Source organism: Triturus cristatus, chromosome 8 (assembly GCF_964204655.1).
Source record: "Triturus cristatus chromosome 8, aTriCri1.1, whole genome shotgun sequence".
Classification (NCBI taxonomy): Eukaryota; Metazoa; Chordata; class Amphibia; order Caudata; family Salamandridae; genus Triturus; species Triturus cristatus.
Genome location: NC_140591.1, coordinates 815,890,482 through 815,917,285, shown reverse-complemented (window position 1 = coordinate 815,917,285; position 26,804 = coordinate 815,890,482). Strand labels below are relative to the sequence as shown.

General features: G+C 46.4%; 1 protein-coding gene across 1 annotated transcript in view; it reads left to right on the top strand.

Moving 5' to 3' along the window:
• NALCN (sodium leak channel, non-selective) overlaps positions 1-26,804 on the top strand; it is a 2,843,734-nt gene that overhangs the window by 466,562 nt on the left and 2,350,368 nt on the right. The window lies entirely within an intron of this gene.

Here is a 26,804-nt window from a genome sequence, read left to right as displayed (position 1 = left end):
AATACCAGCTGTAAACACACACACCAGATACACCAAACACAAACTTACATTTCAACACCTGTTCATCTATGAACCATTAGTTGAAGGGATAATATGGCTCTGCTCCAAAACCTAAAAAATGCTGAAAATGTACCTTGTACAGTGAGCTCTCAAACAGAACTCTCCGCAATGGACTTCTCATGATCTCACACATTCTGTCACATGTTACATCACAAATTACACAAACAGGGACCCCACTAGTGACACAAACATTTACTTCAAACTATCCATAACATACCCTCTCTTCTGCTGCATCTTATCTACAACCATAGATACTCCCTTGTGTTCCAAATCCATAAACTAAAATGTGAGGACTTATAGACAAATGGTGCAAGCACGAGGCAACTATCAATGTAGAAGCATACAAGGCGCCCAGCGGTAGTGGCCGCCATCTTGGATCGGGCTGGTTCGCCCGACCCCACCCACGCCACTCCCCCCACGCTGCTCCTCTATTTAGGAGTATTCCACAGTCTCCCCAGCGATTGCGAGCAGCCCGGTGGCAGTGGGCTTGCTCGTAGGAGCGGAGGGCTGCATTTGAGCATCTTAGTGTTTTTTAGCGTGCTGTCACGCCGATCAAAAGCGGCGACACGCACTTGTTTTAAATTGGTTGTCTGCACTGTTAACCTGAACTGAAAATTCACAGGTACCTTTCTTGCTTCTCCTGGGGCCCAGCGAGGCTGGCTGGCAGCTGATTCCACCCCAGGCGCCCAGCGGTAGTGGCCGCCATCTTGGATCGGGCTGGTTCGCCCGACCCCACCCACGCCACTCCCCCCACGCTGCTCCTCTATTTAGGAGTATTCCACAGTCTCCCCAGCGATTGCGAGCAGCCCGGTGGCAGTGGGCTTGCTCGTAGGAGCGGAGGGCTGCATTTGAGCATCTTAGTGTTTTTTAGCGTGCTGTCACGCCGATCAAAAGCGGCGACACGCACTTGTTTTAAATTGTTTGTCTGCACTGTTAACCTGAACTGAAAATTCACAGGTACCTTTCTTGCTTCTCCTGGGGCCCAGCGAGGCTGGCTGGCAGCTGATTCCACCCCAGGCGCCCAGCGGTAGTGGCCGCCATCTTGGATCGGGCTGGTTCGCCCGACCCCACCCACGCCACTCCCCCCACGCTGCTCCTCTATTTAGGAGTATTCCACAGTCTCCCCAGCGATTGCGAGCAGCCCGGTGGCAGTGGGCTTGCTCGTAGGAGCGGAGGGCTGCATTTGAGCATCTTAGTGTTTTTTAGCGTGCTGTCACGCCGATCAAAAGCGGCGACACGCACTTGTTTTAAATTGGTTGTCTGCACTGTTAACCAGAACTGAAAATTCACAGGTACCTTTCTTGCTTCTCCTGGGGCCCAGCGAGGCTGGCTGGCAGCTGATTCCACCCCAGGCGCCCAGCGGTAGTGGCCGCCATCTTGGATCGGGCTGGTTCGCCCGACCCCACCCACGCCACTCCCCCCACGCTGCTCCTCTATTTAAACGTCCCCCATGTGTCAGTGCAGCGGACGAGCGCAGCGGGCGCGCCGTAGGCTCGCCGGAGTCAAGCCAGAGTCCTGCCCGTCTGCGCCCGTCCGTGGCAGGCCGGGGCTGGGGGCTCTCCCTTATGCCCTCCCGCTGTCATACACTTCCTCCGAGCTTCTTTCTCACTGGATCCCTGGCACTATTAGTCCCTCTGTGTCTAATTCATTACAACACTTAAATCTCCTTGCGAGCCCCCCTGCTGCACCCCCTGCTGTTACTCAAAGTTGTCTCCCTCGGCCTCGGGCCGCCGCGCTTACTCATTCCACCCTGCCTGTTTCCCACACGCCGTCCTACAATACCACTGTCACGCTTCTCAATACCAGATCTGTCGTTAGTCATCAGCACGAGCTATACGACTTTCTTGACAGCCACAACCCGGACCTCTTGTTTCTAACAGAGACCTGGCTCAAGGCAGACTCCCTCCCCAACGTCCTAGCCGCACTCCCCCCCTCTTATTCCATCATTCGTGCGGATCGCCCGGAGGGCAGGAGAGGTGGTGGAGTAGCTTTGATAACCCACACTGACTCCCCCTTTCAAATGCTCCCCTCCCCTCTTATCCCTGAGGTAGACTGTCTAATAATTCGTGCCAGCTCCCACTCTACCCCCCTCACTGCTGTTCTTATCTATCGACCCCCTCACACAACTTCCAATTTTGTTTCCTGCCTTCAGGACATCCTCGCCACACTGGTTATTAACAACTCCTCAGTGTTGGTGTTGGGCGATTTCAATTTTTGGCCCAACGATCCCGGCGAAACCCCCCTTTCCAAAGAATTCACCAGCCTCATGACTAGTCTTAACTTTTGTCCCCTCGTTCACAGCCCTACCCATGTTCATGGCCACTCGCTCGACCAGGTTTGGACCCTAAATATCCCCACCACCTTTCCTGTCATTTCCCCCTGTTCTTGGTCGGACCATTTTTCAATCTCCTTCTCCCTCGCGTTAGCCCCTGTGCCTATACCTCTTCTCCCAAAGAACATCTGGGCTAGAAAATGGGGTAAGGCAGACCTGCCATCGTTTTGCTCATCCTTGGCCAACTCTTGCCCTGACCTCTCGGGCCTCGCCGCCCCGGACCAGCTGACTACCATTGATGGCTGGCTGACCCAGGCAGGTGATAAGTTTGCTCCCCTGAGACGGGTCACGGTGAAGCGTGCCCATGCTGCCAATCGTTGGTTTACCCCCGATCTCAAGGAGAAGAAATTAGTCGCACGCAGAGCAGAGCGCGCATGGAGAAGAGAATACAGTCCCGCCAAAAAAACCATCTACCTCTCTGTGCTCAAAGTATACAAACAAAGTATACTTGACGCAAAGACCCTGTTTTACTCCAACAGGATACTAGCAGCTGAATCTCAATCTAAAGAGATTTTTGCTACAGTACATGAGCTTGCCTCGTCCAACAGAGCCACGGCCTCGATCCCCCCTTCTCAACCGCTTTGTGACTCCCTCAACGACTTTTTCGTTGATAAGGTCGCAACAATCAAGGCTAATATTTCCCCCCCTTCCCTCACCTTCACTAATCCCTCCCCTCCCGCCATCACTTCCAAATTCACTTCCTTCCCCCCTCTGACCACAGTTACACTCCCTCCCCTGCTTCAAAAGGTAAAGTCAGGTTCCCCCCTAGACTTTGCCCCTGCTCGCATTCTGCGAGAAGTCTTCCTACACTGCCCTACCCCTTCCCTTACACTTTTAAATGACTCGCTCAACTCCGGAGTGGTCCCCACCGCCCATAAATTTGCGGCAGTCATTCCCATTTTAAAAAAACCCGGTGTCGACCCTTCATCCCCTTCCAATTACCGTCCCATTTCCCTGCTACCCTACCTGGCTAAGGTTTTGGAGTCCCATGTAACCAGCACCCTGAGCACCTATGTGGAAGCCAATCACTGCCTCTCCCCCCGGCAGGCGGGCTTTCGCCCCCTCCACTCGACGGAGAAGGTAGTGATTTCAGTGATGGACAGCCTTCGTGAGGGCATTGATACCAACGTCCCTCAGGCCCTCATTCTTTTAGACCTATCCGCCGCATTTGACACGGTGGACCACTCCATCCTCCTTACCCGTGTCAAGGCGGCGGGTATAGAGGGCCTGGCCCTCACCTGGCTTAAGTCCTTCCTAAGTGACAGGGCTCAGGCAGTCCATCTTGCTGGCTTCACCGCTGCCCCTCGTAAGGTTGCATGTGGAGTCCCCCAGGGCTCCTCCCTCTCCCCTCTTTTGTTTAATTTATACATTTACCCCCTCATTTTTATGTTACAGCAGCTCGAGGTCACGGTGTTCAATTACGCCGATGACCTCCAGCTAATTTTTGACCTTTCCCACTCCACTTCCTCTACTTCAAATGTCCAATCCGTCATGTTGTTCATCCAGGATTGGATGAACTGCAACCACCTCAAACTCAACCCGGACAAGACGGAATTAGTCCTGACCAGAGGTGGTTGCAGTCCTTGGTCCCCCTCCCACTGGCCCTCCTCACTTGGTGCTCCCCCGCTCCCAGTTCCTAAGGTCAAGACCCTTGGCATCCTCCTGGACCCCTCACTTTCTGTTCACTCTCAGGTCAATTCAGTTGTTTCTTCCTGTTTTTTTTCCCTTCGAATCATTAGGAAGATTTCTCGTTTTTTTTCTTTACCTGCCCTAAAAATCATAGTGATGGCCATGGTGCTTTCGCGCCTCGATTATGGGAACATCATCTACAATGGCGCCCCAGCCTACGCCACCCGCCGTTTGCAGCTAGTGCAGAATCAGGCTGCCCGCCTGATCCACGGCCTGCCCAAATACCATCGAGCTACCCCCCTACTGCAGGCCTTGCACTGGCTGCCGGTGAAAGAGCGTGCTCTGTTCAAGCTTGGCTGTACTACTTTCCAGGCTAAATCAGGCACTGCCCCGGAATACATCTGCTCTGCCATCACTCCCCACATACCCGGACGAGAGCTTAGGTCTACTCATCTGGCTCTGTTAACCATCCCCCGTTTCAGCAAGAAAAAGACTGGCGGTACGAAATTCGCAGTGCTCGCTCCTGTTTTTTGGAATTCCCTCCCTCCGGAACTCCGCATGTCATCTTCCTACATTGAGTTCCGGAAGGGTCTTAAAACTTTTCTCTTTTCCCGCGCTTACAATGTTTAAATTCCCCTCTGCTCCTGCCTGCTTCTCACAATCCAACAGCGCCAAGAAACCGCTTGGTAAAAGTGCGCTCTAGAAATGCTTTTAAATTCAAATTTAAATTCAAATACAAGCCGGCTTTGAACTTACTATCTAACACACTAGACAATGGCAAGTCCTTATACTATCATCCTCGCTCTCATTCCTCACCAACAGACCTTTCACGTACTGTCAGACCTACATTCCCCACTACAATCACTCACCAAATGCCCCCCTTTATCAAATGAATTTGCTACGCAGTTCTCTTTTTTTAATAATCTAAATTTTAATGATTTTATGAAGAAACAAGACAATATAGCATCCAGTATATACAATTTCTTTATAGTCAAAGCTGTCTCATCATATACTACACCAACAACCATTGCTTAGTCGCTTACAAGTCCATAATACTACCACCAGCGTCTCCTGATCTTAGTGTGTTTGCAAAGGCAACCTCTTGCTATGTATATGGGTTTCTCCTGCTTGGCACACCATTCTATCGCTGCTCTCCACTCCACCAGCATGGGGCATTCTGGGTATTTCCATTTTTTAGCAATGTCTCTCTGTGAAAAATTGTGTCTATACCATTCATAATGTGTTCACCGCGACTGCCTCCCAGATCATCCAGGATTCCCAACAGGGCTACTCTGGGTGTCAGATCTACTGGTTTTGCTGGGACCCGGGTTAACACTCTTTCAACAGCTAGTCAATATTCCACAGTTTTAGGACATCCTCAGATGACATGGAAAACTCAGTGTTGGTATCCGCACAGTGGGAGCAGGAAGAGGATGACAGCCTACCCACAAGCCATCGCTGGCATGGTCTATAGTATCCAGTATGCAGGTATTTCAATTAAACCAGCTGTAAATGTGTTTAGATGGTCATTTCTGGGGGCTTCATAAAAGCCTCCCACCAATCTGCCTTATCGAAGGTCACAATCAAACCCTCTTATTTCTCTTTCAGTGCATCAAATCTTTCTGCTACTCTTCTCTCTTAAGATCAGCACCATAGGCACTCATGCTAAACTATTCAGTACTCCACATCCATTCTCCTACAACGCCACTACACCCCATTCCAATTAAGTTACATTTGTATGCTTAAGCACAATATCAGCCACTGAACTCATTACAATAACTGAAGCTGTCAATTAATCTTGTGCACCATCTCACGCTTTCAGCACTAATACCAATAAACCTCACACTCATATCTACTGTTCATTTTTTTGCCTCACTTTTCTATTCAACTATTCCCTCGCATCAAGAGTCTATCCAACATGTTTCAAATCCTCAGTGGTTCTATATCTTCTGAAAACACTATTAACTCTTCTTCTCTCTCAAATATCGCCAAGTATCTTAACTCTTCTCACACTCTACCTTTCATTTAACAACCTGCTTAACCATCTCCAGTTGGGTTTCCTTACCCTTCACTCAACAGAACATGCACTTACACCTATTTAGCTTTATCACCATCACACTTCACAATCACCTTTTGTCTACGCTCATAATACTGGACATATCAACCACTTTTACCACTGTATATCATTCCCCTCTACTATCCTTTCTCAACTAGGCTTCACAGGCACAGAATTAAATGGCTTGTCTCATACATTTCCTCTAAAACTATTTGACTATACGAGGATTGAGGAAATTAAGACTGCACTTACCCTACTGTGGGGACAATTAGAAACTTATTTTAGTGCACAAAATCGGACGTTCAATTCCCCTAAACTTCCTACGGTTAAGAAACCCCTAACTCATCAATCAATATACAATGGTTCAGCACCTAAAATTGTGTAAATCGAATAATTTTACATTGGGTAAGAGTTCAGCAAAAACACTTTAGATAGTTTGACACAAAATACATGTTTCGTAATACAAAACATCCATTGGACATATTCAGTTAATAATCGTTTATTCTTTATTCTTTTATTTTCTTCTTCATATTCAAATAAGAACTGTAGCCAACACGTTTTGTCCTCTCTGACTTCTTCAGGGCTCCCTGAAAAAAAAGTATTCTCAATTTAGCTACACGGTATAGTTGTGTTAATTCCTCTGTCTATGGTTAGCATGTAGCACTGGCTGTTTATCCACTCAAGATGAGGTGCGTCCACATGGTTGTTTGTCATAAGACTGTAACTTAAAAAACATGTGAACGACGTCAGCCTGTACAATATTCTGAATGAAAGTTCCACTCCAATTGGTGGCGTCCTATATTTAGAGGACCTCATCAGAGCATTTTGCACCATTGTCCACTACTCAACATTTCACACCAAGGAATCAAAGCTAGCCTCTCCCTACTCCCCAAACATGTCACTTGATCTTTGAAGGATGTCGACGGAGAACCTTCATCATAGACCTCGTTCACTTTACAGTATCCTCCTTGAGGTACACCAAACTGCACACTTTTGCTCCTTGCCTCACCATCCCATGCTCACCTGACTCTGAGCCGATAATGAGTTTTTGTCACAAGTGGCCGCATACATTTCCTCTGTGCATGATACTCCAAGACATTAACATCTGCTCCACTTTCAGTGAGAGGGTGTGTCCTTGGCACTCTCCTTCTCTGGCTCTCCACACTACCAGAACAGAAAAAAATGCCTTTAGTCTCTTTACCAGTCCCCGTCTCACTGCAATGGTCACCAATGACTCTGACCCTTCATGGTCACTGGCATCAGTCAAGCTATCAGAGATAGCATGGGTTGCAGCTGCACCTGACAGATGTCACCAGCTCTCACAGTGTATCCCCACCACTGTCCACATTCCTGATTTATCCAACAGAATGAGTGGATTTAGGAGGTTGTCCTTCACTCACCTACAACACGGCGTGAGCCGCACCCAGATGTTTGAGACTTCGTCACAGCTTGTCCTGGGTCTCCTTTTCATGACTCGCCCAGAGTGTGCTCAGGAAGTCTGCTGAAGCCCCAAATGGAATTAGTTAAATATTCTAACACATTTCAAAGGCCCTGCATATGCCTTAGATGTCTTCTAACATCCATGAATCAATACATGGAGTCACAAGGAAAAAGTCCCTACAACTGTTATGAACACTCACGGGACCCTCAACATAGTTTCTTTGCATATTGATGGGCTCCTCCTCCTGCTGTATGTGTGCTGCCCTTACTGCTGATTTTTTCCACCTTGCATGGTCCTGTTCCAAAATTGTGGCCTTTTGGGCCTCGTTGATTCGAACTCCAGATATGGCATTTTGGATCAGTTATGATTAAACTTAGGAATCATGGTGCCACCTTCATGTCATTGGTGCATGAAGGACAAACTATCTGACAAAAAGAGGAAGATGTAGTCCCTGCTCGCTGGTTTCCTGTTAGATAATGTGGGCTCTGTCACTTCTGATGAGGCACCCTGGCAAGGTGTATGTGAGGGATCACAAGATGAGGGAATCAGAGCTGCAAAAGACGATTGGGGCCCCCATTAGGACTATCAGTGCTTAGTTTGTAAACAAATAAGTGCCAGGGCCTTCGTCAGGTCACTGCAGCTTGCACCACCCATTCCACCTGCCAGCGCTGCCAATGACACTACCAACACAATTACTAACCATGACACTCCTACAAGTGTGATAAGGCAGACTATTCAAGGCCCCTAAGTCTATAAAAATGGCTTGAGTTACAGGTATTAGTCATTTTTAATATATATTGATATAATAAACAACTGTTGTGCTCTCCTCTAAATTAGATTAAGAACACCACCAGGTGGCAGTCTGTAATAAAAGCCAGTGTTGACACTTAAGTGCAGGTGCCGAGCTCAAATTAAGCACTGGGAATATCATTGTCCCTTACAAGAGGTCCCTGAGTTCTACAGTCCTATAGGAATTATCTAGAACATGGAGGCTTAGCGCTTTGTTTTTTATCGCCGTCTATCTCTGGAATTTCTCGCCCTGGTAACGCGTTAGTAACAACGCGTTACCAGGGTGATAAAAATTCCAGAGATAGCGTGGAAATCGCCGTTTTGCAGGGAACATCGCTGGTTTTCCAGCGATGTTCCCTGCAAAACGGCGATAACCTTGCTGATACAACCCACATGGTCGTATCAGCATAATCCACCCCAATGTTAGGGATAGGTAAGTCTGCTTTTTAGCAGACGTTAGTTTTTGGAGAAAACAGCAGTTTTCTCCAATAACTAACATGTGCTAAAATTCTGGGGCAGCCTTGTAAATATTGCGATGTGAACATCAGCGATATTTACAAGGTTGTCCTGCCCAGTGACACCCGCTTTGCATCTCATTAGAGATGCAAAGGGAGGCGTTGGGTAAAAGGGTGCTAACATGCGCTAATGCATGTTAGCACCCTCTTGTTAATAGGGCGATAGTTTTATCTCCGCTTTTTTGGCTTTAAAAGCCAAAAAAGCGGAGATAAAGCCCTTGTAAATATGCCCCTTATTTTGGACTGAAAGCTCTCTTCATAAGAATATGCCTAACAGGGGTTAAAAAGGACACACTACAAGCACAGAAAAAAGCCAGTAGACGATTGGCGATTGGCGAGCAAACTTCGTCAGAGAGAGTCGATATCTGTTACTCCAGCAATATGTAATGAGCACAATGATGTCCTCACTCATCTGATAGATATAATCATAAAATTAAGTACATTCTTTACTGGTCTATATGACAGTCACTATATTCAAGCTTTACACTTGTAGGTTAAGTTTCTCCTTGCCGAAGTTAAATGCACACCAAGGTGCATCCCCAAACAGCTGTATTATGGAAGATGAAATAGCTAAGGCACTGGCATGGACGACATGTTTACTTGCAAGGCTCATGGGGATGACAGATTCCCGGTAGAGTTTTACGTGACCAAGAAGGTTAAGATCTTGTAAATATTATATAAGGCATTCAAAGACGTGCAACACTTGGATCTCTGATTCACTTGTAAAAAAAACCTTGTCAACAGACTTAGCTCATTGATACACGTTTCTATACATTCAACTTGTGAAGGCATTTTGCATAATATGAGGACATTGCTGCACCTCTCACACAAGATTTAGGATGATCGAGATGTAAAGGTGGCCCTATCCATGAAAACTGAGAAGGGACTACCTTTTCGGGACTCGAGAGAGAGGCCGATTGGATGCTAATTCTGTTAATTAGGTTTGATGACTATTCTCAGGCCCTAAGGCACAGTATCCGAAGATAGTGTTGTTTGTGACGCATTTCCTGTCAAGACGGGGTTGCCCACTCTTCCAGCTCCTGTTTTTACTGCCTCTAGAACCCCATGCTGGCAAGATATGACAGGCTGATGATGTAAACGGCGATGAGATCCCTGCATCCCTCCAAAAAAGCCTTTATATACATGAAATATTCTTGCAACATTGTTGACACCAACAATCTCAAATCCCGGCATCATATTACTAATGAATTAGTTATGGCTTTTCTCTAGGTGCAGAGTTAATTGGGCTAAAAGTGAGGCACTCTCCAAACTGACTAAAGGTGACCATCCCTTCAGAATGGTGTCCCTTGACGTAATATACCTGGGCATCCTACTTAACAGAGGACTTAAGGATATGGTACTTTAGAACACACGGCCCCTGGTACAGAAACACTGGTGCATTCATTTGTTGGTCGAGTGTGCTGTTGTCCCTCTTGCAAATGGTCCAAATAAAGTAGAAATGGCCATAGTAGCAAGGTGTAAGTATGTTTTTGCCATGCTCTCTCTGCATAAACCAAACTCTACCTCATTGGAAATTGATTAAATGACAAAGCAGTACATTTGGTGCTCAACAAGTCACTTGAGTATAGAATGGGAAGTGTCTGTTGTCTATGCAATATATACCAATTGTATTGTGGAGCAACCAAAACATGGAGGCATAGAATCCTGTCATGCACACAATAGTCGGTTTTTGATGCAACATTCACAAATACCTTAGAATACTTTGGCATATTAATTTTGATGCACTTCAAAGGAGGAAAGCAGGACTTACGAGTTGTTGTTCAGAACTGTATGGCAGGCCAGGTCAGAGATCAGAATTGTACTTGCTCAAATACAGACATTGGAAGTCTTTTCGGGAGCTCCATGAGGAACTTGGGTTACATTCCTTCCAAATATGGTAGTTACCAACTTTTTCACGGTGTCAGGTCTAGACTAGGCCCCCTTTTTCTATTTGCCCACATCCCTTAAACAAATTTATTTCCATGGTGTGTGTCCACTTAGGGCAGTGGTTGCTGGTTCATAAAGCACTATTCGTGGCCTACAGTTATCAACCCTGATGACTGAGGCACTTAGAACTAGGTGACACGGAGTCCTCCATACAATTCTCTGATGAGGAATGGTATCACATCTTGTCTCAAAGACTCACAAATTGGGCTACTGTTCCTAAGGAGGGAGAAAGAGTATTCTAAACAGGTGTGCCTAGACCAAGGTCATGAAGACTTTCAACTAGATTCCCATATGATGAGTGCAAGTGAGGTGATAAGTGTGGTGGAGAAGTGATGCATGATTGGAGGTTAAAACTGATAGGGTAGGTCACAAACTATCCTTTAATAAGTGGACCACCCTGTCAGAGATAAAAACCTATAACAGGCAAATGCTACCCAAGAGGTTTGAAAGGAACCCTGGTAGTTAGTGTGAGACGACTGGGTGGGGAAAGTACCCTAAAGTCGTAAGAGGGAGGCCTATCTCAGGTCTCTCACTCGGTGGTTTGTCAACATGTTTTGCACCTATAAAGTGGTCTTAAGGATCCGTGGCTCTTCGTCAGGACAAAAAACATATATAGAAAAACTCCTCCAAACAAAATTGGTGACCCTCAAGTGCTATCTACTGTTTGTGTGGTTCTAGGTCCAACCTGTAGAAATATAAAAATATATAAAGAGAAAGTATTACTGTGTCCCTGGAGTGACAGGGTGTCTTCCGGCAGGAGAGTCCCAAAACCGTGGACCAGAGGAACTGGCTGGTAACGGGATCAGAGGGTGCACAAAAGAACATTAAAGACATAGACAGACACTAAAGTAGGACAATAAAATCGAGCTGAGGCAGTGAAGTCCACAAAGAACGTTGTCACTGCAGTGCAAGTCCATGAGGCATAGTAGTGATGTATCTAAGGCAGTACCAACACATACCAAACATATATTGCCAATCACTGGTGATTTAGCAATCACTGCAGTAGAAATAGAGTGTTCTTTTAAATTCTTGTCTCCGAACATAGGTACCAGTCTGTGGTCTCGAAACGGGAGACTTGAATCCACATGTGAGATTAAATTATGTGGTGTACAGAGATTATTGAGGCAGGCAGCATGAGTAGGAACAAAAGTAGACAAACATAGTTACAGCTGTGCACATGCTCACGATCAATAGTGCTCTGTGTGCCTGATACCCATTACTGGCATACAGCACAACAAAAGTGAGTTTTACGCAGGTGACTCTGTGCGATCATTGTAATAAGTAGTGGGAACGTCCTCTCCGGGGTTGAAAACTAACCATGATACATAGTACTAAGGTAAAGTACTGCTTACCTAAAGGCTTTATTGCTTTTAGCCACATCAGGTAGCACAGAGGGGCCACGTTCAAGCGTGCCCTGCTGTGGAACAAGCACAAACAGTTAGACAATGCAGGGCTCCCTAAGACTTAAAAAGAGTGTTTGTTCCTTTGCTTCCAAGACACTCTGACCCATCGACTACAGAACCTAATTGTCGGTGGGCCCTGATGAGTCTGGGGCCCCCCATCCTTCCTCCCCCCGCTACACTAGACACGGCGGCAGGTCTCAAGCGAATCTCCTACCCTTTTCTTGCTTATGTTGCCCTCCTTTTGTTATATCCCATGTCCGCAGTTGATGCAATTTGTACCATGTCTGACTTATTTACTTGCCGATCAGTGGTATCCCCTTTTTTGGCCCCGATGCGCCTCTTGATAGGCACAGTCATTGGACTTTCTGTAGTCATTGTTATACAATTCATCTGCTACACCCTCTCCCGTTGAGAGCTTGTTTCTGTACTACTGGCAAACACTTATTCATGATGTAGAGGCTTTGCTTGGATTGTCTACTTAAAAAAACGTGCAAAATGCTAATAAAAAAGATTTAAACAAAAAAAAAAAGAGTGTTGGTTCCTTTGCATGGCTAAGTAAATCTCAGTTTTTTTTAAATATCTTATTATTGACAGTGGTCATGTAGCTACACTTTACAGCCTTCAATAGACTGTTAACAGTTATAATATCGCGTTCGTCATAGTAATGTTTTAGACATGCCATTTTCTTATTTTCTTATTTTAAGATACATTAAACATCCCTCTATGTGGGGTAATATCTTAAAATAAGTCCCAATTAATAATGTACCCTGCTCCCTCCCTTCCCAACGTTATCCTTCTCACTCTGGACATCTTAACAAGCAGTTGCTTTCACAATAGTCATTTTCTGTCCTTCTCGTCCAGTCTAAGAGTCAAACTCAACCTTGGGCTTTAATGAGAGAACTCCTAGGCTATGCAAACATCCACTTCCGCCAAACACTGCTTAAGCGGAAGCTCAAGACATAGAGTTGCAATAGTGCAACATTCAAACGAGGTGCGTATCGTCTTTGATGGTTTGTGTAAAGGCATTGACCAGAGAATCCCAATACTGAGCAATGTGATGCCTTGTGAGCCTGCACTGTGAAGCTGTATGCTCTTGGATGCCAACCAGGGGATGGCTGTCTGTGCCCACGAGTGCACCGTTGGTGGGTTAGGATTCTTCCATCTCATTGTAAAATGGTGCTTCACCAACAGTTGGGCCACATCTAAGAATTAAGTCTAAGCTTTATCTGAATGGAGGTGAGAGGATATTCCCAATATCAATTCTTCTAGTGAATTATTGAAAAGGCGCGCTGTAAGGTGATGCAGTAGGTCAATGGCCTGGGCCCGTTAACACCCCACATGACCATAAAATATTAGGTAGTTCGCTGTTAGCGGACCAGCACTGAGGGCTCATTGAGGATCCTCCCTGGTAAATCTTGGAGATGTGGCAAGGGGTAAGATCTGCTCTGTTTAATATGTTGAACTGAATATTATTTAATGCAAGATATCTTATGTGAGTGTGACAAAATGCAGTGCCATTCCGAATCCTGCAAAGGGTGGCCTATATCTCCCTCCATTTTGCATCGAAGGGAACCCTTGTTCTTATCCTTGCGCTGGAGACATGCTTGGTAGTGCCTTAGGACCAAGTGCAAACTGTTTTCTAGGGTGCAAAGCGCTTGAACAACTGCATTGGTGGTGGGCTCCGGACCAGGAATGTGGTGCTCAGCAAATGTTTAACTTGGGCATGAATGAGGAAATAAAACAGTTGAATCGTAAAATCCATTCTGAGTGTGTCAAAAGTTAATAATTCACCAGACGAAAATTTATCAGAATTAGCAACAATGCTCTGTTGAGCCTAAACTTCCAGATGGGGTTGAGGGATGGCATTGTTGAGGGCTACCAGACCCATGAGGGGAATCACAGGTGCACAGAGGAGTCTGCTTGTGTGAGTGTGGAAGGCATTATAACACAGTGGAAAGCAGCGGTGGGACTCTAGGGAGGGGAGCCCTCAAGAGAGTATTACGCAGTGTATCAGACCTTTGGTTCATTCACTGGATGGGAAACTGGTCTCGGAGAGGGAGTGACATACCAACCAGCAAGCCGGCCATTGAAGTTGTGTCTCAAGATAATATTGTTCAAATTCCGGGTGCCTCAAGCCGCCCACCTCAGTTGGGAGTTTAAGGGTTGACAATGCCATTCGCCTCCGTCCTTAGTACTAGATGAACACACTTAGCATTGTGTCTAAGTCGTGAAAAAAAGAAAGGAGATCAACAAGGGGAGATTGAAAAAAAAATAGAAAGATTGGGGAGCTGTATTTTAATCAAGGCTATTCGACTCATGACAGACAAGGGCAGTGTCGCCAAAAGGTGAATTGTGTCTTCAGTGATCGAAGTGCTCTACCTAGATTACTGTCCCGTAGGTCCTCATGTGAGTGGTATGTATCATTCCTAAGATACCTGAATGTGACCAGCTCTTGGTCTAGTTGAGAGTCCAACTGAAGGGCGGTGGAGTGCATTAAACAGTTCAAAGAGGGAAGATGCAGGATTTGGACAAGTTAACTCTAAGTCCAGCAATTCTCTTCAAAGTCAGCCAAGAGGTGAGCTGTGGGTGTTAGATCTAATTGGAATCCCTAATGTAAAGAAGGATGTAGTCTGCATACAGGGACACTGCATGGAGGTCAGGTCTATGTGGTATGCCCCAGTATACTCCTTACTTCCTTTGTTTGATTGCCAGTGGTTCCACCATGATCGCAAAAAGTAGGGGCAATAGAGGGCATCCCTGACAGGAGCCCTACCTATTATGAAGGGGAGCGAGATTGAGTATCCCATCTTGACCCTGGCAGTCAGGCCGTATGTATTGAGACAAATCTATTTGCTCCCACTATGGCCAGCACCCATCCTGTTTGGAACCTCTAGCATATAGTCCCAGCAGAGAGAATCAGACACTTTCTCCAGAACTAAGCCTATACACGCAGCCCTCTGGAAGTTGTCCGAGGTGCTAGCCATGACATCCCAAAACATTCTTAGGTTACGGCAGGTGTTGCGGCCTGGAATGAAGCCCGATTGGTCGGGGTATATTGAGAGAGGAAGATTCAAAGCAACCAATTAGCTAGCAATTTAGGAAGAATCTTAAAATCAGCATTAAGGATTCATAGTGGACGATAGGAATACATTTCTGTAGGGTGCTCATGGGTTTGAGCATTGTGGAAATGATAGTTTCATTTTAGGAGTCTGGAAGGTGCTGTAGCTTGAAAGAAGCATTATAAAGCTGAAGTAGATGAGGTGTTTCCTGGGGGGCAAAGTGTGTAAAATTCACATGGAAGTCCATCAGCTCCCCAAGTCTCCGCCTGCGGCAGGTGAGATAAACAATTACCGATTAGGGACAGTGGGCTTTTGGAAGGGTCCAACGTACGTGCCCTGATATACTACAAGAGATGAGTACGAAGTTCGTCAGTGGGTCACAGAGCACAGTAAGAGGGTTTATGTGATATCACGTTGATAGGTTGTCCTCCAACAACCTATCACATTAATAACAATTGTGGTCAAACAAAAATGTGTTCTTTTTCAAGCAAATTCCTACCACGGATAAAAACATTTCCTATGCCTTCTGAAGATTAATGAACCTTGAATAGAGAAAACTGGCTCAGGCATATAGGTCTACGGAGGTGTAAAGAGGCACAACATTCATCATTATCAATAGATATTCATGCTCATGGAACTTATCAATTGTACCTTGGAAGCCTGATGTATCTCGCTATATGAAGACAGAATTTCAACCATAAGCAGTTAAGTGTCCACAAATCATGATGTATTTTATAAAACCTCAATAAATGAAAGAATAAGATGTCCAGGTGGAGTCTTTCTATCTTTTTGAATTTTAGAAATTAAGTATCTTTTGCATTAGATTGCCTTTTCAATTTGTAACTATTTAATTTCATCCCAATCAAGTATAACTTCCTCAAACCATCTTTGCAGTATGGTGTCACAGTCCTACTTTATTGCATCCTAATTCCCTCTGTCAGTTGGCAACACAACTTATCTGTCAGCCTTCTGGAGGTTTCCTGAAGATGCTATTCAATGTTCATAACAATGATATTCCGCCTTCGCAAAACACTTTATAATGATTACTTCAGTCTCATGTGATTGTTGGATATCTTATTGTGAGATTGATTTCAATACCTGTATTTGTATTGTTTTGTGATTGCATTTGTATAGCACTTACTACCCTTGATGAGGCATTGAAGCACTTTGCTGTGTGTAACATGTTACTGCACAGCCCAAGGTAATCCAGTGGTTAATGGTTTTAGTCTTGTGCTCTCAAAAAAACAATTCCATGCATTTACTCCAGAGTTTGTGTGATAGATTAAATGAATATAAGTTGCATGTGATTGTTAGTGGGGGTATGTGTGAGGTCATGCAATTGTTTGGTGGGGCAAATAGACAGGCTAGAATAGATTAAGTACTGTTAGGTATGGTTTCAAAGAAGAAGTTGTGATCAATTAAATGAGGTGTGGACAATTTTCAGAAAGACAATAATGGAAAATGAGACAGTCATGTTACTTCAATTAGGCTATATATTAAGAAAGGAGGCATAGAGAGGATGGAAGGTAAGGATATGGTTGTGAAATAGAAAGAAAGATAGAACACAAGAGTTAGTTTTAAATCAAGGGCAACTTTTTATGCAGAGTTTTTGAAATACAGTGGGAGGAGATTTTTTAATATAGCATAATATGGGATAAGGAGCTGTCAATTACTTATTCATGCGGAATTCTAGCTATTGAAGAAAGTTCAGTACCAATATTACAGATGGAGCGCTGAAGACTGGGGTTGACCTCCGAGGTCGATGCACACAGACACATGGGGGGGGGGGGGGGGGAAAGGTTTGTCTCAGTTTCTTTAAATCATTATCTATTGAATCTTGAAAAGGGTAAGTGTGTCTGTGTAAGATGCACATTCCTCCTGAAGGGTGTCTTGTCATTGAAATAACAGATGTCAACGGCACTCATTATATCAAACTTGGAGGATGAATGGCTGAGTTGTTCACTCTAGACTTCGAACCTGTGACCATGGGGTCAAGCATTCATCACAGCAATGTATGCATTTGTCCACTAAGCAACTTGACCCAGTGTATGAAATTACATGATGGTAATTTAGGCTTAAAAAGGGATTAATGTTTCAAATGATTAGGTGTTGTATAGTCAATTTCCATTTCCCATTTTGCATTCTCATCACTTGCATTTATTGTCAGCACATTGAGGGCCAGATGTACAATCCTAAATTGCGGTTGCAAACGGGAAATCAGCCCTTTTGCGACCGCAATTTAGGGCATGGCCATGTACAAACCTCAATATGCGAATCAGTAAGTTTTAATAAATCGCGAAATGAGGTTTGCGACTCGCTATTAGGAAGGGGCGTGCCAAGGGCATCCCTTCCTAATAGCGACTCGCATTTGTATGTATGAATGTTTTGCGACTGCAATTGCGGTCGCAAAACACTCGCAATTTACCACCTACTACAAGTAGGTGGTAAACCGTTCGCAAACAGGAAGGGGTCCCCAGGGGACCTCTTCCCCTTTGTAAATTAGTCAAAACATATTTTTTAAGGGCAGGATGTGATCTAAGGGACCACTGCCACTGCCTGCCCTTAAAAAAAGAAACTTTTTTTTTTAAATGCATCCCGTTTTCCTTTAAGGAAAACGGGATGCATTTAAAAAAAAAAACCTGCTTTATTTAAAAGCACTCACAGACATGTTAATCTGCTGACCCCAGACGACCACCATCTCTGTGAGTGCTAGCCATTCCTAATGGGGTCGCAAATTGCACTTGCCTCAATAATATTAATGAGGCATGCAATTTGCAATCCCATTTGGAACCGTGTTGTACATCTCAATTTGCAAGTCGCAAATTAGGAGTCGCAAATGTGATGCAATTTGCGAGTCACAAATTGGTGAGTCGTACATTTGGCCCTGAATTCCTTCTCTAATTGTATCATATGGAAATGAGATCCCAGAACATTCATCTGTAAATTTGCATTTACATTTTGTACGGTAATTTATTGCGTGTTTTTAGAGGGATGCAAGACAAACAAGTATGTGGCTTAATATTGGAAAAAATAATTTTGTTTTGTCACATAATCATCTTCCTTGGTGGGGTAAAAACTGAGCCCAAATTACAGATCCTGTTCTTGTTATTTTGCCAGCTCCATTGATGATACATTTTTTGCTATAGTATCTCATGGTGTACTATTTAGCTATATATAATCCCTGATTGCATTTTGTAGGCCTTCTGCAATGTTTGTCATTCTTGCACACTCCTTCAGCTAGGAATCTCCTTATCCTCTCGTTTTCATCTTCCTATTTTTCTGTGCTACTCTTAGCCCAGTAAGTGTATCTCTTCTAAAAAGTCAACCCTTGTGCATAACTCATCTTCTACAGACAATGCCTTCACAGGCTATTTTGTCCTTAAAAATGCATGATATTTTTCTGCTTTCATTTCTCTTTTATCTTCCGATACATTTTTGAGCATTTTGTCTACCAGGTTGCTTTGTTGTATACGTCTTTCACGTTTCTACCATTGTGTAGGCTCTTCTAAAAACGTTTTTGTCTGAAAACATTTTTAATTACGTCTTAATCAATTAATGGAATCAATATCAATCAATAATAATTTTATTTGATTCAGACCTCAACTGAGGTCAACAAATGCAATTGCATAAAAAATAAGATGTTAGATAATTTTTTTGAAAGCGATTCTAAAAAACTCTTTGTAAGAAAAAACAGGTTAAAATAGTTTGTGGTCTGCACGAACAACATACAATAGTTAAAACTATTAGATTTGTGCACCTTTTTTTTAAATAGCTTTAAAAAACTCTTTAAAAACTTAAACAATTTGTAGCATCAAATTCTTTGGGGGGAGACTTACACACCTTGATTAGATCTGGAGCTAAAATAGCGTTGTGTCTTAAACGGATTGGCTTTATGAATCGACGCAGAGCTTCTACCAATATCGGATTAGGACAAATTAGTAATACGTGATAGAGATCTTGTGATCCACTGTTGCACAAATCACATTTGCCTAAAGAATTATTTGGGGCGTCCCATCTGGTGGAATATGCTTTTAAAGGAAGAATACCTAATCGCAGAAGAAGGAGTCATGGAAACATTCTGTCTTGTGTTCACACTATGCGGGGAGAACTTCCAGGTGTGGACCTTCCACTGGATAACGTTTCTATATGGTATCCCTACACTTGAGTCTAGCTATTCTGAGTTTTTTGTTTTTTTTACCAAGAATGGGAAATAAAATAGACACCAGTATTTCCAGGTCCATATCTGTGTGCGGAGTCCTGATTCCAGGTATAAATCCGTACCCATTTAACACCTGCTACAAGCATTTGCATAGGACCATAGTGCAAAATTGTGTGCGTGCTGTCTATATAGATTTTGCACTGTATGCTTTGACCATTTTTTTAAACATTCCCCTCATTGGATGCGTGATGTACAGTGCAGCACACATGCAATGTTCAGAATGTTAGAATAAATTAAAATATTTCTGGTGCATTGCGCCTGCCTGAAAGAGGTGTAATTTTTTGACAAACTAGTGAAAAAAAACAATTAAGCTACAAAAAGAGAAACTTTCCAAAGTAAAAAAAAAATTTCCACTGGAAAGGTAATAGCATATCAAGAATTTGCGCTGCTCTTCGCTTGACTTTGAGTAGGCAACAAAGTCTTGACAAATTTGCCCCATGGTTTTATCTGATGTGAAATTTGGCTCTGGACTTTTCCCTCTCCCACTGCATGTAGACAGTGTGTCTCCAAATGTCTATGCTAACCTAACACCTGATTCAGGCTCTGTGGTAGAAACCTATCACTTTTTATCCTTTCATGTTTGTTAGTTCGCTGCCTTTGTAGTTAAGAGTGGAGGGGCAGGTTGGGGGGAGATTCAACAGACGACAACAAGGGAAAATGAAATAAATAATACATTTTCCCTCGTCATCGTTTTCGAAATACCTCCCCACCCGGCCCCACCGCCCCACCGGTCTTACCTGCACAAGTTGAGGCTGGCTCCTTGTAAAAAAAAAAACGCATCACTGTGCGAATATGTCAATTTTCTAGTGCCTTGTTTAAGGTCAGATGTCGCAACCAATGCACTGTGAACAGTCTTTGTCCATCCCATACAGGACTATCAACTCCAGAGGATTATGACAGACAGGTTAAGAGGATGGGTGCTGAGCACCAAGTCTAAACTAAAGCCAACTGTACCCAGCCGAAGGCCATGCTCATTAAGGCCTTGATATAGGGATCTGAAGTGCAGGACCATTCTGAGAGAGTGGGATCAATTGAGTGTTTGGAGTCATCTGTTTTCATGTTCTTCCCCCTTCGCCTCACTATGGGGAAGTACCGTATTTACTCTGAGTCTTGAGAGGCAGGTACTTGCAGCGTGAAGGGATGGAGGACGCCTAACCTTGAGACCTATTTTGGGAATGTTGGATGAAGGCATTTGAACAGGTGAAAGAGGGCTTTGGTCTAAATGAGGGACAGAGGATCTGCTATATGCAACTGCAACACTGGATACAGCACCCACTGCTTAAAGACTGAAACCATAAAGCAAGTCGCACAAGATATTGCTAGTCAGTCATGTTCGGTGGGACTCACATCATTTCTTGGCTTCGGTATGCAATGCTGCCAATGCATACGGGAAAGAGGGAAAACTTACCTTTTTTGGGAGTAAGGGAAAAGGAGCTTGGAAAACATGTAGACTAAGATCAAGATCAATGGACTTCACCTCACTGTGTGATCACCACAGTAAAAAGCACCTTTCATGAACTACTCCTCATTTTCAAATATATATATATCCAATTTTTTCTATATGGCTGAGAGTTTGTTTATTTATTTAGGTGTAACCTCACTAAATGATCTAGTATATTCCAGTAAATTACACCATTTCAAGCATTGATAAATGTCTAAAGGTTTTTTAAAGTCAACTTTATTGATTTTAAGAGAACAAAAAGGAAGTGAGCAATAACAGCACAGCTCACAGGTCCATGTATATATGACATCGCTAGGGTGCAGAGAATAACAGTACATAATATGCACAGCGATCGAGCACATCACACAGAAAATCAAGCAGTCCATCAGAAGTAAGTAGCTAAACATTATATGCCCCATTATCCCAGTTGATTCGTCCATTTGCCCCATACCTTTTGGTATTTGGCCAGGCAGCCCCTGGCTTCGAGCAAGGGCTTCTCTTGAGCAGCACACCAATCCACGCCTCTGCGCCATTTAGCTACTGTAGGGGGGTCAGGCCATGGCGATATTGTGCTTGGCCACCATAATGGCCATCCCCAAGTATAATTTATCTGCTCGGGATCCGTCTAGACCGTCCATGACGCCCAGGAGGAGACGCATGCAGTCATGAGGTACGTGCCAACTAAGGATGTGTGTGAGTTCAGATTCTATCTTGTCCCAGTATCTTATAAGGCGAGGGCAAGAGTAAACCATGTGGTAGAAGACTGCCGGTTGTTGTCCGCAGTGAGCGCAATCGGGTAAGGCACGCAGCCCCGCTCTATGCATTCTCTCCAGGGTAAGCTATGCAGTGTGGAGGTAGTAAATTTGGATGAGTCGAAGCCACCTCTGAGTGTGTCAAGCAAGGAATGTAGACCTTCAGCGAGTCCAAAAAATCTGGGAGGGAATTCTCTAGTTTTTGCGCTGAATATAAGTGGGCGTAATAGTCTGCAAACGTCTACGCAATCTCGGCTGAAGTATGGTGAGTGGCTTCTGAGGAATCTCAAATCTCGGGGATGATTCGATTTGCAAGGGAGTAAGAGGCCAGTCTATGAAGCAGCTTCCCGTTTTGGTCTGCCCAACCATATACCTGGGCAACTGACGAGTGCCACAGCATCTTGGCCGACTCCAGCAAGATTTGTTTGATCTCTTCAGGCAGGGTGGCCAGCTACCTGTCGCAGGCCCCGTCTGGGGCTCTGGCAAGTTCAGTCTCTAGTCGGACCACTTGCACCTCGAGAAGGGCTATGTGACTGTCCTGGGTCCATCGATGGGCACGAAGGTGGCTTCTGGCCACTCCTCGGATGGTGGCCTTGCTCGCCTCCCAAAGGGTACTCGGCGAAGAGACCGAACCCAGGTTTGTAAGAAAATAGTGCTGCAGTTTCTCTCAAATAGTCTTTGGAATTCCTTGTTTTGCAGGAACCAGGCGTCCAATCGCCACATCGCGCGTAGCCCGGCAGGAGTGTCGCCTAGGTACAGGAGTAATGCTGAGTGGTCCAAGATTCCCAGAGGGAGGATGGACATGTCAGTCCCATGGTGGCAGTCAGGGGAAGGCATAAAGACCATGTCAATCCGTGCATGGGTATAGTGTGCGGCTGAGGTGTGTGTATATTGGGAGATTCGAGGGTTCCAGAACCTCCACACATCACAAAGGCCTGAGGCGGCCATCCACTCAACCAATTTCTTAGCTTGGGTCGCCCTGGTGGGGGAGGGTGTGCCCGTGGTGTCAAGAGTGGGCTGCATGTCCGTGCTAAAATCACCTCCCAGAATCGTCTGCCCCCAGGGAAGAGTGAAAATGACGTCAGTAAGGTGTCACAGTGCTGGGGTGAGGATCGCTGGCGGAATGTATATGAGGTTAATGTCCCAGAGAGAGTCACAAATCACCCCTGTGGGTCCCTATTAACGTGAGTGGTGGCAAATGGAAGGGTTCTTCATAGTAGGATGGACACCCCCGTGAGCCTCTGTTAAAACTAGGCCTGGGCTAAAATTCCGTTCCGCTCGTGGAAATTGCGATAATTTGACATGCTCGCGTTCCGCGGAGAACACGAAAATGTAAAAATTTCCGCAATCTGCATTTTGCCGGAAATTTTTTGCTTGCTCGCGCTGCAAAATAATACATTCTCGCGTGCGCGCGATCACCTTACCTGAATCCCCGCGTTCGCCAACAAGTTTTCGCGATCCGGTCGCGTTCTCCACGAAATGTTGGATTGTTGGTAGCCATTTGCGCTGTCTCGTGACAGTTCGCGCCCGCAGTAACGTCATTCGTCGCGGGATCACGTCTTTCTTCTCGTGATCATGCACTGCGAGACAAGTGAAAACAAGATGGCCATGTCCGCGAGCAACCGCATGGGTAAGTTGGTGAGCCGCGACCACGCAGAAAATACCGCGAACGGGCGGGAAAAAAACTTCAGCATCTTCGCGATATTTCCGCGTGTTTGCGGAGATTTTTAACATTTTTGCGATAATTTGCAAAAGTGAATTTCGCAAATTCCGCCCACCCCTAGTTAAAACCAGAGTGCCACACCCTGTCAAAGCCATTACGCGCAAGGAAGGAGCAGTGGGTTCCCAAAAGGTGAGTCTCCTGAAGCAGGAGGATATTGGGTGAGTGTCGTTGGGTGTATTTCAAGACTGCAGCATGCTTGATGCAATCGAGCAGTCCATTAACTTTCCAGGACATGACCCGGAGAGAGTTGCTAGCCTGGTTTGTGTGCGTCATGTGGACCGTTTGGCCCAATATGGGGGGCGCAGTGCATGTGTGGCTTCCCTGTACTAAAGTGCTGTGTGCTGTTAGAAAAAGGTAGGGTAACCAAAAACAAAAAACTAAACTGTGGACAACGGTCCAAGTCTACCCCCTCGCCCCTCCCCCGCCCTATACTTCCATAACTGAAGTATCTCTCGCCCTATAACCTAAGAAAGAACAGGCTAAACAATAATGCTTAGCTTTGAAAGATGTGTGGTGGACCCCTCCTTCCACATTGGTTGTAAGTGTATCATCAGCAGATTACTCTGAATTCTGTAGTACAGTACTATAGGGCACGTGTCCCAGAACTTCTGGGAATGATGCCCTTCCATTCCCCGGTGTTGCCTCTCCAGGGGTTCTCAGATTGCGGGACTTCAGGAGAGAACTGAGTCCGTGGCCGCCAAGTCCAAAGTTTCGGGGGGGAGGTGTGGTCTAGGGTTGGCTCATCTGCGGATCTATTCTGCTGCCGAAGCTGGGAACCTGGAGGGCTGGCAGTATTTTCAGGTTCTCGGGTGGTTGAACCTGGTGATATGGAGGTTTCCTTACAGCCTTCACTGCCCCTGATTGATTGTGTTCGCCTCCTGCGTTGTTTGGGGGACAGAGGTCATGAGGTCCGGGGATCAGAACATACAAGTGGAGAGTTTGGACGGTCCCGGAGGGGCCGCTCCTCGGTCAACCAAGTCCAGGCAGCCGGTGGAGAGTCGAAGAATTGCGCTTTTCCTTGGAAGATGACACGGAGGCCGGCCGGGAAGAGGAGTCTATATTGGAGGCACAGAGCCTGTAATTTCTATTTGACCTCTGTGTAGAAGCGCTGCTGAGTCTGCACCTCCTTGGTATAGTCCGGAAACACCATTATGGTGTGGTTTTGAAACTTCAGGGTACCCAGAGCCCGTGCCTCCCTTAGGACCGCATCTCAGTCTTTGAAGTTGAGAATACGGGCTCTTATAGGGCAGTGTGGGGCTCCGGGTGGTGGCCTGGGTGCAAGAGATCGATGGGCCCTTTCAACGGCAAACCATGCCGATAATGTGTCTTTAGGCATACAGGATGAAATCCATGTTTCGATGAAGGTGGCCATTTGGCCGTGTTCAGTCCCTTCCGGAAATCCTACCAGGCGGAGGTTATTGCGACATGATCGGTTTTCAGTGTCCTCAGCTCACCTGTGTAGTTCCTTGGTGTGGGTCTGCAGGTGTGTCACTTGCTCTTTCAGCTGATGGACATCGTCCTCTACCGTGGAGATGCGGGACTCTGCTTCTGAAATGTGGGTCATGGCATTGCACAGATCTTGCCAGATAAGGGACATGTTGACTCAAACCTCACCTATTTTTCCCTCCAACGAGGCCTGGGGCGTGCTGATTGCCTGCAGGATTGTGGCTAGATCTTTACCAGGGAGGGACGGCCCACCCATAGCCCCCCTGTGGGTCCTGTTCATCTGTGGTGAATTGATCCATTTTTGTTTGTATTTGGGTGGTAGAGGATTTAGGGCCTCGGTCTTTCCCCATGACCAGTGGTGGGGAGGTCTAAGCTGGGTCAGTATCAGGGTGTCTCTAGCCCTGGACCGATTCAATTAGGGACTCTCCGTCGCCCCCACCTCCACATGTTCAGGCCAGGTAGGCGAGCCTCAGGACTCAGGGTGAAAGGCCCATGTAGAGTGGAGACTCGGGGGCCTGCGAGCGGGGAGCCGATCCGGGAATTTGTGCAAGTGGATACCCAAGTTCCAGACCATCTCCTCCAAGAGCGAGTGAGTATTCTTGTTGGCCCCAAAGAGAGGCAGAGCTCCGGCGCACCGGCATGTCAAGCATGCAGGTCAGGGGCCATAGCCACAGCAATGTGGCCAAAGTCTTGGTCACTCTCTGTGACAGGATCCAGCCGGGGGATCTCAGGGTTCCAGCGCGGGTCACAGCTCTGGCATGTGGGAGATAGCCCACCACCTCTCCTCAGAGCGAGCTGGTAGGTTCCAGCCCTCCCAGGGTGTAGGCTACAATGTCGCGTCTCAGGTTTTCATCTGTATTCCCCCCGATGGTCCCTCCGCCACAGGGCAAGAGAGTAAGTCCAAATGGTTCACCAAGTGAGTGCACAAGAGTTGCCACGTCGGGTCCCCAGCAAGGAAAGCCCAGCCCGCGAGCAAACCGCAGGTCGTTGCCAATCAGGGGCCCCAGCCCTTGCCTCTCGAATCGGAGCACTGGTGGTATTCAGGCGAGGGCGTTCTTCCGACTTCGCTGCCAGGCAGGTCTCCGCAGCAGTGTCTGGAGACAGAGGCGGGGAAGGTAAGATGCAGCGGCCTGGGACCGAAGTGCCAACTCCCGGGCCGCTGAGAGTGTGATTGCACATAGCAGGCACAGGAGGCACTGCGTGCCGGGTCCTTCAGGGCCGTCCTCCCGGGGCATCGTCACTTGGTTCCATCCCTCTCGGTGGACCGGAGGTTTGCTCCCACACTGAGGCGGTCACCAGGGGTTTGGTGGTGGAGGCGGGGGAGGAAAGATGAAGCAGCCCAGGCTGAGGTGTTCACTCCCAGGCCGCTGTGCAGGGCATCCTCACATTGCAGGCCTGGGGGAGCCCGACAGGCAGAGTCTTTCGAGCCGCTCTCACGGGGCACAGTCATTGAAATCCGCCCCCCGGTGGTCTCTAAGTCTATTCCCATGCCGGAGCAGCCACCAAGGGTAGAGAGAAAGGGGGCACTCACCACCAGTCTCAGGAGCTGGCGAGCCGCAGAGTCTATCGCTATGGTGAGGTGTGGTGTACGCCTCTTTAGGTCATGCTACCCCCAAACGGGTCACCAGCTTCAGATGCTCCCTGTGGGGGCCTGTGCCGGATGCGATCACCAGGTAGGTCACCGCCCAACCCCGGCCTGCACATGCGCGGATCACCATGTTGGTCCGGAGAGGGGGCATGGCAGAAGGCTGAAGGCAACCCAAGGCGACGGCAGTTCCACATGGGGAGGTCCGCTGTTGAGCTTCCCTCAAGGGTCAGGGAGTTTTGGTGTCCGGCCGCACTCCTCTGTGACCCGGTGGGCCCCCGACGGACGATCTTGGTCTGCTTCAGAGATCCTCAGAGATAGGCCAGGTCCTTCATTTTGCCCAGACACACTGTAGGCCACAGGTGGAGAAAAAGGCTCTATTTGGACTCGCCAGGCTCGGTAGTCAC